At 37.0% G+C, this 17675-nt stretch overlaps 1 protein-coding gene across 10 annotated transcripts in view; it reads right to left on the bottom strand.

Moving 5' to 3' along the window:
* The window catches only part of Hmbox1 (homeobox containing 1), a 153642-nt gene that overhangs the window by 14887 nt on the left and 121080 nt on the right, over positions 1-17675 (bottom strand). The window lies entirely within an intron of this gene.

Here is a 17675-nt window from a genome sequence, read left to right as displayed (position 1 = left end):
ATTATTTATGAAGTTAAAAAAAGAAAAAGAGCCAGGAATGGTGGCCTACGCTGCTTAGGAGGCTGAAGCAGGAGGATCGCCAAGAGTTCAAGGCCAGTCTGAGCTACAAAGTGAGTTTAAGGCCAGCCTGAACTACATAGTGAGACTTGTCACCCCCATCCTCAAAGGGCAAAGAAAAGAAATTTCAGGCCTTCAGCCCAGCAATTTAGGATTAAAAATTCTAATAACTGCCATTCTCTCAGGGAGTCCCTGTCCTGTGAGCAGTCTTTCCTGTTCTCCCACCACCCCTGCACTGCAGGTCCATTTCCATCCAGAAGCCTCCCAACCTGGTTCCTGCTGCGGCTCCCCGTGCCAGTCCTCTCACAGCGGCGCTCTCCTCTGCCCCACCTTGCCAGTTCCAAATCAGAAGCCATGTAACTATGTCCTGCAGTCTTGTCAGCACAGCCCACTGTTTCCAGCTGTATTCCACAGTTTACTTAAGTGTCTCTTCCTACGAGATTTCCTACTGTCACTTTGGTGCTCCAGGGTTCACGCTGAGGATTTTCCAAATCACTCTCTTCATAACCATCAGTGTGGGCATCACCAACACTTACTAGGACGTCAGGAGCTAGGACCACAGCTCAGACTTAATCAGAGTCCAGATTTTATCAAGATAGCTAGGTGCCCTGAACACAGAGTCCCTCTGAGATGAACCAATCACTTCATTCACTCCATTCAGCAAGTAGTCATTATCTACCTAATGTGCTTGGCACTGTGGGGAAATAAAAGAATTCCTTTCCAACTTCGAGAAGTTCACAAGTTCATAGAGAGAGCAAAAGGCCGAGGGCGTGTGGACAGTCCGAGGGTGTGCCCAGTGCTCGGGCAGGGCACAGAAGAGTGCACTGGAGCTTGAGTGGGCAGGAGGTGGCAAAGAAGAAAAGAGAAAGTAAGAGTATTTTGTATAAAAGGGAACAGCGCCTACAAAGGCAAGATGGGAGTCTTGTCTAAGAGCCCAGATGGGGTGCATATCTATAATCTTAACACTCTGGGAAGCTGAGGCAGGAAGATTGCAAGTTCAAGCCCAGCCTGGGCAATTTAGCAAGACCCTGTCTCAAGAAAATAAAAAATGTTGGGGACATAGCTCAGTGCAAAGGCCATGGTCTTTTTTCAGGTTCAACTTCTCCACCATTGTCTTTGATCTCATCCTCCCTTCCTTTCCTTTTCTTCTCTGTTCTTTCTGGCACAAACCACCGTTCTCAGTGCCTGTACAAGGGCCCCATCCCATCTCACTGATTTTATGATGAACACTTCTTCCTTGCTGTGATCTCTGAAGTCAGAATACATTTCTTAACTGATGGTCTCTTAAAATAATGACTGACAGTTTTTCCTCCCTTGTGGTCATGGGATGAGGTGTCTTATAATCAAGGTCTTCTTACATGTAGGTAATATGGTAGCAGCCAAGACCTAAGGCCCCATGAAAGCAACAGCCTCATGGCCAGTGCACCTCACGGTGCTAAGTTTCCATGCAAAGAATTGCAAGGACTGTGGCTGACATTCTACTCTTCCAATGTCCTGTTCATGTTCCTCATGCAAACCTCCTGTTCAGAAAGTTTCCAAGGCTTGCGTAGAGGCATTCAGAGTCCTCCCACACACTACCTTTGCATCTTCACCTGCTGCTGCTCCCATATATGCATTCTACAGTCCAGGAAAAGGAGAACCTTGTAACCTCTTTCTACTGCCTGTACATCTGCTTTTCTGCCTTCCCCCCACATATATCTTATCTGTCTTTCAGGGTGTAGCTCAAATATTTCCTCTTGGCCTGTCAGATGCCATTTTCTCTACACTGTGAGTCCCACGGTGCCTCATCTGTTCTCTTCCATCTGCTTTGCCTCAGTTATTCTTTCACACATCCCTACTACATAGGAGGTCATCTTAGGCCAGGTGCAAGTCTGACTCCACCTCACCCACACTCCTCCTTTTTAGTGCTGACCAGGTACTAATAATGAACAAAGTCACCACGAGTGCAGTGTGGGGGCTCCAAAAGAAACGGCGCCATGACACGTGGGCTATGACAAGCAGGGCAGTCCTTCCACACAGGTCTTGAAACATACATGTGTTACAAATGAGCGTCTCTGGGAGCAAGAATGCCAGGTAAAGATGGGGAACAAACACGGGTGGCAATAAGACTGGCTTTTCAGTCTGTTTTATATACTTCTCTGTTGGATTCCAAATAAACAAATGCCATTTTTATACATTTCTGTGTTAATAAAAACTTTGAGGAAACACTGAAGTAACTAAGAATTAGTTTAACGATTAGCAATTCTGTAAACAGTTCAACTATTTCAAACATGTACTGGGATCAGGGAGAAAATATTAGGATTGTGATTGGTCTTCTAGTGAGTAATAGTGAATAAAGATTTTTGAAAGCTAGTTTAAAATTCAGAATTATTCATAGTATATATGTTCTGTACTAGTTTAAAATAAAACAACATCAGGGGGAAAATTAGTAACTTTTTTTCAAATCAAAAGTTCAAGAGAGTAAGAATTAATACTGTTTCAAATCATTAAGCCTAGTTAAAATATTTTTTTTTCTGTTAAAGACCATTTATTTATTTATTTACTTATTTATCCATCTATCCATCTATCCATCTATCCATCTATTTTTGCAGTACTGGAGATTGAACTCAAGGCCTCTGCGCTGAGCTACAACCCCAGTACTTTTTTAAATTTTGAGACAGGGTCTCAATAAGTCATTAAGTTGCCTAGGCTGGGCTCGAACTTATGATTCTCCTGCCTCAACCTCTCAGTCTTGTATTACCAAGGAATGTGATACCAAGCCCAGCTCAAGATCTATTATTTTTATAATTAAAGCTCAATGTTATATAAATGTTATATAATGTTTATATAATTAAAGCTCAGTTTTATTTGTATAGCTCAGTTTCACAGCTGAGTTCTACCAAATATTAAAGAACTAATAACAATTCTTAAATTATTCCAAGAAATTGAAGAGGAAGGAATGATATTTCCCAAAATCATTCTATAAGGCTAGTATTATACTGATTCCTAAAACCACAGGACACAACAAAAAAATAATCTAGATGAACACAGATGCAAAAACTGTCAACAAAATATAAGAAAACCAAATCTAATAGCACATTAAAAAGATTATTCACCATGATCAAGTAGGATTCACTAGAGATACAAGCATTCAACATATGCAAATCAATAAACTTGTGACACTACATCAAAAGAATGAAGGCCAAAAATTATATGCTCATCTCAAAAGAAGAAAGGGAATGTGATAAAATCCAATATTCCTTCATAATGAAAACAGAACAAATTAGATATAGAAGGAACATATCTCATCATAAAGCCATATAAAAGAAGTTAGCAGGTAACAGTGGTGGAAAAGTTGAATGCTTTCTAAGATCTGGAACAAAACAAAAATACCTACTTTTAACAGTTTTATTTAATACACTACTGGAAGTCTTATGCAGAACAACCAGGCAAGAGGAAGAAATAAAGGGCATCCAAATTTGGAAAAGAAGTAGTCTTATGATCTTAAAAGATTTCAGTAACTAGAATGAATGAATTTAGTGAAGTTACAGGACACAAAATCAATATATAAAAATCAGTTACACCGCTATAAGCCAACAGAATTTTACCTAAAAAAAACTCAAGAAAGCAGTCCCTTTTACAAAAGTTACATCATAAAACTCTAGGAATCCAATTAACCAAAGAGGCGAAAGATTTCTACAATGAAAATTGCAAAACACTGATGAAAGAAATTAGAGAGGGCACTAAAACAATGGAAGACACACTGTGTTCATGGATTGGAAAAATCAGTATTGTTAAAATATTCATACTACCCAAAATGATCTACAAGTTCAACGCAAACTCTATTAAGATACCTAAGACATTCTCCACAGAAATAGAAAAGACAATCCTAGAATTTGTGTGGAACCATCAAAAACTCCCAGTAACCAAAGCAGTCAAGTCAAAGGAACAAGGGGGGATTTCAAAAGTAAGAAACTAGACCCCCTAACTCTCATCAACTCAAAAATCAACTCAAAATAGGTTAACAAATAAAGTAGAAAGGTTGAAGCCATAAAACTACTAGAAGAAAACATAAGAAAAACACTCACGACATTGGAATGGATAAGGATTGATTTTTTTAAAAAAACAATAACCCACTAGCACAGGAAATAAAAGTAAAAATAGACAAATGGAATTACATCAAACTACTAAACATAGCAAATTAAACAATGAAAAGAGTAAAGAGACAACCTACAAAATGAAAGATACATTTGCAATCTATACTTCTGACAAGGTGTGATACCCAGAATATATAAGGATCACACATCTCATTTCCCCAAAGTATCCCATTTTGGACAATAAATTATTGCCCTAAGACCACATCATGCTATTGACTGATCTGAATTAAATGTCAACTAAAATCACAAGACCCATATATACTTGGTGAAAACAGAATATGGTGATTTTTTTTTTAAAGGAAGCAGCGAAAAAGGAAATAACTGTTACTATCTACACACAAAGGGAGGTTATATAAGCTCAAGAAATCTAGTTGTCACATAACATATACACGGCATGGTCACAATATACAATGAATGTGTGAGTTTAAAACTTTTATTATAGCAAAAGACACACTGCCAGTAATCCCCTTCAAAACACTTCCCTTGCTTTGAACACACTTATCTTACATTCTTTGCACTTTCTAAAGCAGATCTAGAAATCCTTTTATGAGATTCTTTACAAGATATGATCAGAAATAGAGTGAATGCCGCTGCTGAGTGCCATCCCACGGAAAGGTCAGCTTGTAAAAACATCGCAACTTCTCACTTTTCCTCAAAGTCAAAATGAGTATGAAAGGCAAATGGTTTAAATTGATTCAGAACATCAAGGCAGCTATGACAGCGCAACCAAAGACATGAACAACGACTCCCAGAGCTGCTTCAGAAAGCGGCAAGAAGGATGGGATGAGTGTGTCCAAAGCAAAGGGAGTATTTGAGGGGACGTGTGGCACGATGTCTTTTCCTGTATACATTTTAAAAAATTGAAGCATTTATTATATTTTCAGATCATACGTATCTGATTTATAAATGTTTGAATAAGTGAATACATTAAAGAATAAATGAACGAAGGAAGTAAACAAAGATAAAACAGAATATATTAGTTTCAGTTAAAACTTTTGGAGAAACTCATCATCATCTCTATCAGGGGAAAGTCTACTGGTATTTCACCATGGTGTACAGTATCTTCTTCAGGTACGTTTGGTGGTTTTAGCCTACAATAAAGCTGATATACAATTACACAAAAGTAGTGTATTTTAAAAACTATACATAACCAAACTATATATTTATCCAATGAAGTAGAGAAATAAGTGTAATGACTTCGATTATGGACAAAATTATTCATTTAATCACCCAAAAGTGTAGAGTCCCACTTTATACCATGCAACTGACTGAAGGCGAGCAAAGATGAACCAGATAAAACTTCCCAGTAGAGTCACCTGGAGATACGGGAATGTACAGGAACATATTATAAAAAAACCACATTGGGCTGGAGATTTAGCTCAGTGGTTCAGCCACCTGCCTCACAAACGCAAGGACTCAAGTTCGATCCCCAGTACTAAAAACAAAACAAAACAAAACACATTAGCTGTACACACACAGTACTGTGGTAGTAGATAGGAACTGGTATTTGTGCAGGGTCTTAAAGTTTTTAAGGGCAGGGAAGACAAGTATAGTAAAATAACGTGAGACAGAGGAAATAGCATGTACAAAGGAGTCAGTCACCAGAGAGTTTACAATATTCTGACGTTACAGAAGAGTTCAATATGGCTAGAATTTATCAGGCATGAAATGGGGAAGTTGGGGATCAAACTGGAGAAAAACATTAGGTCAAGATTTTAAATGTATGGAGTTAATTTTCAGGCAACAGGGACCCATATTCTGAAGCAGGGTTATTATTCCAGGAATCAGCACAGTAAATGGTTATACTAGAGGCAGAAGTCAGGTAGGCAAGTTTTACAGCTTAGGAGAGAGCTTGATGTAGGCTGAGGCATGGAGACGAGACACTTTGGAATAGTACTAAATGCCTTTGAGACAGTCTTAGGAACAGCGTTTATTATTCACTTCCCAGCATTTTAACCTTTAGATTGATTTCAAAGCAATAGATATTTCTATTGCATCTACCACATAGATAAACTGGCTGTTAGTGTCTACAAAGGACCTATTTCTAAAATGAAGCTGGAGCCCCAAATGTACTTCATATAAGAATCCATATAAGAATGTGTATGGCTCTAGAAATTTTCTAATGCAAAAAAGAAAAAGAAATGTAAACTGAAATCTACAGGTAGCAATAAAAAAGTGATAAAATAAATCCTGAGAGCACTACACTTTTAAACACAAAGGACACTGTCAGCTGAGCGATGATGAATATCTTCACAGGGGGAGACAAATGATTGTTTTGTTAGACAACGACAGGAAAGAATTAAAATGAAAAGTGGCAAAATAATTTACATGAGATGAGAAACCATACTCTAGAAATAAATGGAAAAGTCCTTGAAGCATTCTTTTTAGTAACACTGAAGTCTCAAAATTGCAGCTGGAGAATCCCTCCTTTTGTGTCTTGTGGAAGACAGAGACTGGTGCTGAGCATGGGATTCGGCCACATACGTGGACATTTTCTTCTGCGCTTTTATACAAACTATCTCCAAGGAACAGACACTCCAATCTCATCATTCTAGTTATCCAAATAAGCACTCAGGATTGCCAGACATTTTCTTCTACCTACAATTCAGTGTATTTCTTCATTACTAAGTACAGCTCTGGGCAGTGAGCAGAAAAGGCCTGCTTTCAGAAGATGCAAAGAGGATGGCATTAAACTCAGTTGCTCTGAAACCCAACTGCCCCATGTCCTATTTGCAAGCATCTGTGTATGAAATGAGCTTCAGCAACAAACAAAACAAGTGTTTTCCTTCCTTCTTTTGTTTTTACATTACAATGGGGTGAAGGCAGAGATGAAAACCTTCCTTAAATAGAGCATCTGTCATCTGCTAATCCATAAAAGCGAAAGGAACACACTGTTTACTTACAGACCAGTATCTTTTATTTAAAGATATCAAAGTCCCTCTAATGCTAATCATACCTTAAAATTCTCCTGTGAAACAATCAGGGGCCACAGAGAAATATGAAGGGCAGAACTAGGACTAAACTATGCACAAGACTCTTCATCATTCAGTCTGGACTTCCAGGCAATCAGATCTTTAAGATTACTCACTGATCAACCTCTTCATTTGAGAAACTAGGATAATGGCAAGGTGTGGTCCCCAAGGTTACAGAGCTGGCTAGGGTCAGAGCCTCTTGGCTTCTGGTCCCATGATTTTTTCACTGCTTGCTAAGGAAGTTGCTGGGTGTGAGACTGAGTGTCCCAGCAAAACTCAGAGTATGGCTTTATATGAGCAGGTAATTATGGCAAGGATGAAGACAATTTCGCATTGGGCCTTAAATCCACTGAGAATCTCCTTATAAGAGGGGCTGGAGGTGTAGCTCAGTGATACAGATGTGCCCAGCAGGTAGGAGGCCCTGGGTTCAATCACCAGTGCCCTAGTCATTCATGACAGTATTCATTAAGAGACAGAAACAAACACATAAACACAGAGAAGGCAATGTGGAGATGAAAACAGTCACTGGAATAATGTATCTGCCAGCCAAGTAATACCAAGAATTGTTGCTAGCAACCATCAAAAGCTGGAAGAGAGGCACCGGAGGCAGGGAGTGGTGTCTTTTCTCACAGCCTTCCGAAGGAAACCAATTTGCTGACACCTTGATTTCAGATTTCTGGCCTCCAAACTATAGGATAATAGATTTCAGCTGTTTTAGGCCACCGAACATGTGGTAATTTCTGTGGCAGCCCTAGGAAGCTAACATACTAGGTCAAAGGAGCCAGTGCAAAAAGAATGGTGTGCCCTTGAGACATGAGTGATTCAGCGTCCATAGGTGAGCTTTACATCCCCACAGAAACAGGCCTGGCAAGAAGACTGGTATAAGCAGATACCTCTGTAAGTAGTCTGTCAAATACAGAAAAGGTCTGACTTTGGTTCATTTTTCTTTGTATAATCTAAGTTGAAGTGCTAGCATAATAAATTCTGATTTCAAAGCTTTACTGACTATTTTTAGATTGGCTATTTAATAACAAATAGGGCTAAGAGATGGTTTTAGTCAGCAATTAGTGCAGTAAAATTGGCGCACTAAAATTAAAATTAGTGCACTGTTGATTTTTAAAATCATAGGAAACTAAGCACAGATGGATGTTTCTGTAAAACAACAAAGTTACTGATACTAAAAACTCTGCCAGGTGGGCTGAGGGCATGGCTCAGTGCTAAACTACTTGTCTTGCATGTGGGAGACCATGGTTTTGATCCCTAGCAATGCAAGAAAAGGAAACACAAATAACAAAACTGCTAGCAGATGTATTATAAAACAAGTATAGTAAAATGTTAATGGTACCTAGGCAGCTGACAGGCAACAGAAAAAGTTTTTTAACTTTTCTATTTGTTTAAAATTTTTCATAATATAGGGAAAATAGCCAGTAATATTAATAAAATTATGAAATCCATAAATGTGGAAACTTGGTTTCCGACAATAGAAACTAGGAAAACTAATTTATAACATTAATAATAAATGGTAAAATACTAGCTAGCACCATCCCCCTCAAATCAGAAACAAGGTAAAAAGAGCCCACTATCTCCAATACAATTTTTCCCACTGGTACAATTTTAACACTGTTCTAGAAGTACTACACAGTCTTTAATGAAAGACATGGAACAGAATTAAGAAACAAACTTGGAAAGAGGGCCACAAAATTATCATTTGCAATACCAAGAAACAAAGGTAAACTGAAAATGCTTTGGAAATAATCAGAATTGGGTACTCAATAAACAAAATGAAAAATATCAAGTTTCTTGTTATGTTAATTAGCTAGATTTAACCATTCCATATATAGATATAAACCAAAAAAACCCACTTTCCTATCTGTGACTAGTAACTGTTTAGGCAATTTAACAGAAAAAAGACATCTATTCATAAGAGCAAGAAAAATGAGAATTAAAAATATCCAAGCCAGGAACAGTGGTACGTGCCGGCATTCTCAGCTATCAGGAGAAGCTGAGGTAGGAAGATGGAAAGTTTGAGGCCACTCTGGACAACTTAGTAAGACTGCTTCAAAGTAAAAAATAAAACGGGCTGGGATATCAATCAGTGGTACAGCTCCCCTGGCATAATCTCTAATACTGTGCAAAAAAAAAAAAAAAGGAAATGGAGGAGGCATGTAACATATTCCTTGATAAGATTAAATAGCAAAACAATATTATTCCCCCCAAATTAAAATTTTAGGTTTAATGTACTTCAATCAAATTAGACACACACAATTTTTTCTTAGTAGGTGTGGCCAGTCAACAATATAATTTTAATATTTTTAAAGAAAAAACAGATGAAAAGTTAATAACATTTTGAAAATAAATAGCAATAAATGCGCCTTATTCTCAAATATCATGACATTATAAAGTTATAATAATCAAAACTAACTGTGGCTCAAGGTTTGATAATTATCAAGAGAACTAACCAATAAATAACACTGAGCGTAAGAAAGAAACGATCTGAAATCCAAGGAAGAGGGGAAAACTGTGTGGAAAGCAGCACCAAATTAGATATCCACCAAATACACTGGGGTTATATAAAAGGTAAAGTCATAAAAAACAAAACAAAACAAAACAGGAAGAGAAACAGGAAAACTTTCAAATGTGGAAGTGTATGTGATGGAGGCAGTCACATAAGAACGCACTAGGTTTACATTTAAATGAAAAGTAAAATAATTATAAATAAATGCAAATATATTAGAGAAGGTTAATAATACCACTGAGTTAACACACAAATCGGAAAGAAATTAAAAATAAACAGAAAAATAAGTAATGAAAAAAGAACACCAAAAAGATGAAGTACGAATGATTAATAAACATGTAGAAATGTTTGGCCTCATTTATAAATCAAAAAAACTTCAATGTAGACAAAGATAAAACACTGCTTTTCACAATTAAAGAGGCGGCGAAGCCAGTAACCACTTAGCAAAGAGTCTGTTACAACAGGCGTAAAGGCAGGCTGTAGGGAGGAGTGTGGGGCTCAAGGGCACTGGTGTGAGGTGGACGAATCGGGCTCCGGGGATTCACACGCCAATGTGTCATTCTTTTTTTTTCCCCCTCATTCAGTTTATTGGTACATTTTAGGTATACAGTTATACAGTATAGTTACAGTCATTACTGGGATCTTGTACCTTTACATGACAGGTCTTGGTTCTCGTTTTGTCCCCTTGTCCCTCCCTCCCTTACCCCCTCCTCCCCTCTCCCCCTCCCCATTTACAAACACTTTATTTCCATTTTTTCATTCTTAAAACACAAGGTAAGTGCAGAGGTGGTCTCCTCAGTTCTATTCAACAGTACGAAACTTGAAATATTCAAGTGTGTAGTAAAGTGTTATGCTTAAATAAACTGTGGTATAGTCATCTGAAGGATAAAGAAGGGGCTATTAAAAATACCACATTTTCAAAGAGCATTTAATGGGGACAGCTGGTTACAAGACAACATAAGTCACTGTTCATAGTGAGCAAGAAAAAGGGAAAGGGAGAGAGACAGATAGACACCAAGATCCTTAATGTAAATATACCAAAATACTGTTTGGTGTAATATTTGCTATTTCTCTGTTTACAAATAGTGCATACATATATATAAAATTTTTAAATAAAATCATAATATTTTCTTCTTCATACCTGTTTTCTAAATAGTTTACAATGTATTAGTGATTTAATTAAAAAAAAAAAAGTTACCTAAAAGAGCTAAGATTTAGTTCAGTGGTGCCATGCCTGCCTTGCAAGTGAAAGGTCCTGAGTTTGATCCCTGGTGTGTGTGTTGGGGGAGTTACTCAAAATAAAAAATAGTGTTATATGACATTACAAAAACCTACTTATGGCTAGTTTTAAACTGTTTCTCAAAATATTTTCTTTTTTTTCACCGTTCTTTCACACAGACCAACAACATAATCAGTTATGAAGCAAGGACCTGAACTAGAGATATAGTTCCCTATTTAAATGTCCAAGGCTCAGGGGACTGGATCATAAATTATAGTATATTCCTAAAATAGATTTAGTAAATAAAAATTATGTTTTCAAAGGACATATAAGTGATATTATGTATAAAAATACAGACTGAGTATAAGCCTCTTTTTTTTTTGAGACAGGGTCTTGCTGTGCAGTTGAGGCTGGCCTCAAGCTCACAGGAATCCTTTTGCCTCAGCCTTCTGAGTGCTGGGATTACACGTGTGTGCTACCATGACCAGCAAGCCTCTTATGATTAAAATGATACAACATAACAGAAACAAACGAAAAACACACCAAATGTTAGCAAAGATTACCTACGACTGACAGGATAAGGAAGATTCTATAATTTTTTAGTTTATATTTTCTTGCATTTCCTGGTATTTTATATATTAAGCATGTGCTAACTTTATAATTTTAAAAAAACCTTATTTAGTTTGAAAATAAAGTTTGCTGTCTTTAAGTATGAGAAAATGGACATTGCATACAATTATTCTTAAAAAGTAAATTTTCTTGGCTTACCTTAATGTCCTCTAGTGACACATTTACATTTTAAAAGTTTGTTTTGTTAACATACTACAGAACCAAAAGCTTTCCCATGTTAATTTTTTTAAACAAATGAGTTCATTAATTCTGTAAACTTAATAAAATAAACAATGGCTCTCTCTACATTGGCCTTTTAAAAAGTGTGAGTATAGGGAAAAGCTAAAATATAAACAAGTTCTATCATAAAGAAATTCTAAGTTTACATTGGCTTTGCAGTAATTTTAAAGTTTTAAAATATAAAAGCTATAAAAGAGCTTTAAAAAGAAAAATTAGTACTGGTATATATAGACTAAAGAATTCATATAAGAGAAGTTGAATTTTCAAATCTTAATTCATAAGTACACATGGAAACCCATAACCCAGCTTATTATACAAAGATTTAGAAAACCACTGAGTAGACAATGACAAAGAATCAAAGCTGGAAGGGAAGATCACCAGGTCAGCCTCTTTATTTTGTAGTGAGGATTTGAACTTTATAGACGAGGTACCAGAGAGAATAAACTGCCTTGCTCAAGGCTGCAAACCCTGGAATTCAGGTCTCCTGACTCAGTTCATTGGCTCCAAGGCCTAACAGGAAGAGCCATATTCAACTGAGACATGGTATTGTTCCCAATTTCATTTAAATATGTAATTTAAATGCCTTAGCAGTGAATCATCTAGACCAAGCTGCTAGACCTAGAGTTTCCAGAAGCCAAGATGTGATGGCATCAGTGAGAAACCCAGGATGATGACCCAGGACCATCCACACTCCACCCAGGCACCTTTCTCCTTGGGTCAGGAAATTCGGTAAGTATTGGGGCAGGGGTGGGGGACTAACATGGACCTGTATCTTCCACCTAAGCAAAGAATTTAATCCTAGAACTTCTCACTTGAAGCACAGCATCAGTTCACACTAAAAGTCTATTCTTGTCCTGGTGAAGAAGGGGTACAGAAGAATGATCCAATGTTTCTTCCGTAAGAGAATTAAGAACATATTTCCCTTCTGGGAAAGACAGGAGAAGATGCTACAGCAATATTGTGAAACGTTCTTTTTAAATTTTGTTCATAATGAGTTCTTAAAATGTTCTTAAACAAATCCATAGATCATGAATTTTATACAGTCAAAGCTACCAATGCATTATTTATGATTTCTTCCTTTCCCTTAATACTGATAAAACTATTGCCCTTCCAATGGCAAAATAAGTAAAGCCAGGAAGTATCAACTTGTTTATTATGACTTATATTTCACACCAAACTTGTAATTCATTTTAAATTTATTTTACATTATATTCCCCTTTGCTTTGTTTAATTTTTGTAACACTGTGGTAAAAAATAAGCAATATCATCAAACTTCCTAGTCAGCACATCAATAAAATTTAAAAGAGACCTGGGGAGGGGGTGTCTATGTCTACAGTGCAATCAACTTATGCTAGAAAACTTGGTGCCTCCTCACACACTAGCAGGGAAAAAGACTTCCAAACTGTAATCATGACAGAAATATGTCTTTCTTTCTTTGTTTAAAAAAAGAAAAATTCATACCTGAGAATTGTGGACACAATGTATAAAATGTGGCCCAACAAAGTTTAAACCTCCCAAGGCCCTTCACTGCAAAGATTCTGTTTAAATGTTTTATTTATTTGCCACATGATAAATGCTATAAACTCTACTTAGTACCGGATAGACATTAATGATAACTGGATTTAAGAGCTAAGGCTTTTTTCTTCCTATTTTTTTGAGACAGGGTCTCGCTATGTAGCTCAGGCTGACCTTGAGCTGGGATCCCAGGTGTACACCACCATGCCAGCCTTAAGAGCTAAGTTTTGAGCATATATTATGCTTTCGCTGAGCCTCAGAAACAGCTCAGGCTATCATCTGTCCCACGGCATGCAGCCCAAAATGAATACTGTTATATTAGAGAGTTAGGGAGAGTTTCATTATGTGGCAATTGAAAAGCAAATTTTCCTTCTAATGTGTATTATGTTTTAACCCTAAGTTTTTCTATGAAGACAAAATGGAACCAATTTTCTGGAGTTGTCAGAAAAAAACAGTAAAACTGCTAAGTTCCAGTTATAGTAAAGAAAAACCCTGAGAAACAGTAGTTCTCTTAAGATACATCTCTTGACCCAATACCACTAGCTTTATCAAATATTTGCTCAACTCCCCATTTTATTTATTTTTTCCTCATGAGTTTATTGGTACATTTTAGGTATACAGTACCGTTACATTCATTACTGGGATCTTGTACCTTTACATGACAGGTCTTGGTTCTCATTTTTTCCCCTTGTCCCTGCCCTCCCTTTACCCCCTCCTTCCCTCACCCTTTACAAATACTTCATTTTCATTTTTTCATTTTCTCAACTCCCCATTTTAGTAATGAAGAAAAAGAACATACACAACAGGGCAGTATTTGGTATTGCTGCTTCACAGATCTCCTAGCTCCCTAATGAGACTAGCAAACGTGAGTGTTAGCAAAGTGAACACTAGTGGAAACTGCGGTACTCTGGAAAGTGAACTGTATTAACTAGTTCACAAGCTACACACATCAGTGCTGGTGTGCCCCTTGGTAGTGCACTGTCCTCTCCATTGTGTCAGCCTTTGCTGGTGGGAAAGAGGTTTATAAAAGAACTGGGTGAGGCGATCTGGAATTGTTAAGTCGCTTACACTTCACTGACCAACAATTTATTATAATAGGAAGATCAACAGAACAGCATTGATGAGGATCAATTCGTTGTGTCCCTTCATGGCTTTTCTTAGGATCAATAGTACACTTCTGCAAAATGACTACCTCATGCTAAAAGGATATTGTCTGTATCTAAAATGAGAACTGGTTTTCCTGGGGATCAATCCAAATTCTTGACCTCAACAAGTAGCATCCAAGCACAGACAACAGCACAGATTCTTGTAAGAATCAAGGATGCAGTAGCCTGGGATTATCCTGATACTTCCCTGAATATAAAGGGAGAAACACTGAAGTGAAGAACTTGCTTCTTTTTCTTTTCTTCTTATTTATTTTTGAGACAGGGTCTCACTATATAGTTCAGGTTGGCCTTGCACTCACTATGTAGCCCATGCTGGCCTTGTAGCAATCCTGCCTCAGCTCTCCTGGGTGCTGGGATCACACGCATGCACCACCATGCCTGAACTACTGCTACTTTTTCTTAAACCTAGTTTTTTACTTCTTGTGTCTTGGGTTTGCTACCATTTTTTAGTGGGAGTCATTACACAACTAGGGTACAGATAAATGACTCTTCAATTATCTTATTTTTAAGATTTTTTATTAGCATGTTTGTAGTACATAAAAATTACATTTACCATAAGGACCGCGTGCATGTAAATAACACATCTTAATTCAATTTACTTCTCTTACCCCTCTCTTCCTCCCTCCCTCCATTGCTTGGTCCCTTCCCTTTTGCAAAAGATCTACATCCCTGTTTCCTTTTATTTTTTTCTTTAATTTATGTGTACTTTCGGATTTTCATATAAGAAAAACCTTGCAATATTGAAGCCTCCATCTCTGATTTATTTCACTTAATATTATGGTTTAAAGATACATCAATTTTTCTACAAATTAAATTTGTCCTTTGTAACAGAGTAGTACTTCACTGTGTATAAATACTAGATTATTTTTAAACATTAATCTGTTGATGGACACATAGGCTGTTTTGAAGATTTAGTTATTCTAAGTTGTGCATAAGCATGGGTATGCAGGTATTATTGCTATATGATGTCTTTAAATGCTTTGAGAAGATGCCTCGTAGGGGAACAGCTGTGTCAAATGGAATTTTATTTTTAGATTTACAAGGAGTGTTCCTACTGATTTCTGTAGTGGTTGCACCAGTTTAAATTCCCACCAACACTATAAAATGGTTCCTTTCTTCCCCCTCAACCTTGGCAGCATTTGTTATTACTTTTTTTTTTTTTTTATTATTAAAGCCATTCTTTCTGGCAAGATGGAACCTCAGTGGTGTTTTAGTTTGCATTTCTTTAATGGCCAGTGATGTTAAACGTTTATTCATCTGTTAATTGTCCCTTTGTATTTCATTTTATCATAAAGGTTTATTGATTTCAGTTGCCCACTTTTTTATTGGGTTTTTTATCTTGGGTGGTCTATTTTTTTTAGTTCTTTTTATGTTCTAGATATTAGCCCTCTGTTCAAATAGTATCTAGCAAAAGTTTTTTCTCATTCTACAGGGTCTTTTCACTCTGCTTCCTCTGCTGTATAGAAGCTTTTTAATTTGATATAGTCTCATTTTTTAATTCTTAGTGTTATTTCTTGTGCAACTGATGTTCTGTTTAGTAAGTTCCTGCCTGTGCCTACATCTTTGAGTTTTACTTATTTTGTTTTCCAGCACTTTAAACATTTCTGTATTAATATTTAGATCTTCGATCCATTTTGATTTTACTCTAGTACATGGTGGGAGATATAATTCTAGCTTCAATCTTCTGCATGTGAATAGCCAGTTTTTCCACCACCTTATGATATAAATAAGTCACACATGTGTAAATACCGAATAGTTTCTCTGGTATGAAAAACTATAATAGTACATAAGATCCTAATGAGATAACTGACAATGTGAATCAATTATTTTTTAAAAGGCAAAGTAGTTTTGATAGTATAAGGCTCATGCTACTTACATTAATAATTTCAGAGCTGAACAGTTATTTACTAATTATATACCAAAATAAACTTCAAGGGACATTACGGAGCAGGGTATCCTGATGTCAAACCAAGGTTTCCATTCCCCGTCAAATGGTAATTATATGATAGTTCCAAGATGGTTAGCTTAATTTGGCCTTTTAGTCGCTGGCTCAACTCTGGTCTCACAAAAGAGTGAATAAAACGGTATCTGGACAAGGCACTACTGTGATCAGTATTTCTGTGGCGCGTAGGTTTTTAAAGTTTAAAGACTATTTTTACATGTTTCCGAACACTAAAATACCACAGTCCACTCAAGCTTCCACTAAAAGGCAACAGAGTAGGCTATTTACTCACAAGTTCATGTCTTTCTAATTGGGATTTTCAAAAAGCAAACACATACACAAACCTTTGCACACTCAGTGAATGTTTTGTATAATAACAACTTCCTAATGCACTATTATAATAGCCAGGACATTTTATTTTGTTAATTACTATACCCCCTACAGTCTATCACAATAACAGACAAAAAGGAGAAGTTTAACTATTTGAGTTTAAAAAAGAAAATGTTCACTAGTGTTTTTGTAAAGATCTTCCAAGTTAGTCGATTAAGTTAATTTTCCTTTGCTTTTTTTGTTTGTTTTGTTTTTTGGTACCAGGGATCAAACTCAGGACCTCACGCTTGCCAGGCAGGCGTTGTGCCACTGAGCTACATCCCAGCCCTTCCCTCACTATTTATAACATGATGCCTATAATTCAGGTTCTGGGATGAACCGATATACTTCACTGGTGACTCATTATGTACAACATCAACATTTACCTAATGTCTTAGTTACTTTCCTTGTCCCTGTGACAAAACACACAGCACCTGCGCCTTAGAGGAGACATTTATTTGGCTCACGTTTTCAGTCCAGTCTCCTGGCTCCAAGGCAGGATGACATAGCAGAGGAGCACAGCAGAGAAGTTATTCATGTCATGGTGCTCAAGAAGTAGAGAGTGATGAAAACCCAGGAGGGAGATATAGCCTAGCATGTCATGCCCCCAGTGACCACCTCTTCTGACCAGGCCACACCTCCTAACATCATAGTCAGCTATAGCACCCCGCTTCAGAGCCATGAATGAGAGCCCATGAGGCTTTGAGGGGGGCATCCAAATAGAAACCAAACAATTAACTGTGCTTCATTTCCTTGTAAACTGGCCACAGAATGGCATGAGGAACATCAGGTCTTTTGACCTGTTTAATTAACTCAGAGACTAGAGAACAGGGGTATGCTGTGCAAAATGAAACGTCTGGCAAAGCATCTATCTGAGGATGGGGAAAACTTTTAATCTGCCTCAAAAATATAATGATAATTTCTCTTTCAGCTAT

The sequence above is a fragment of the Fukomys damarensis genome, unplaced genomic scaffold, assembly GCF_012274545.1.
Source record: "Fukomys damarensis isolate Sample0158 unplaced genomic scaffold, DMR_v1.0_HiC HiC_scaffold_18, whole genome shotgun sequence".
Classification (NCBI taxonomy): Eukaryota; Metazoa; Chordata; class Mammalia; order Rodentia; family Bathyergidae; genus Fukomys; species Fukomys damarensis.
Note: the sequence above shows the minus strand (reverse complement) of the source record. Positions and strands in the feature narration are given on the sequence as shown.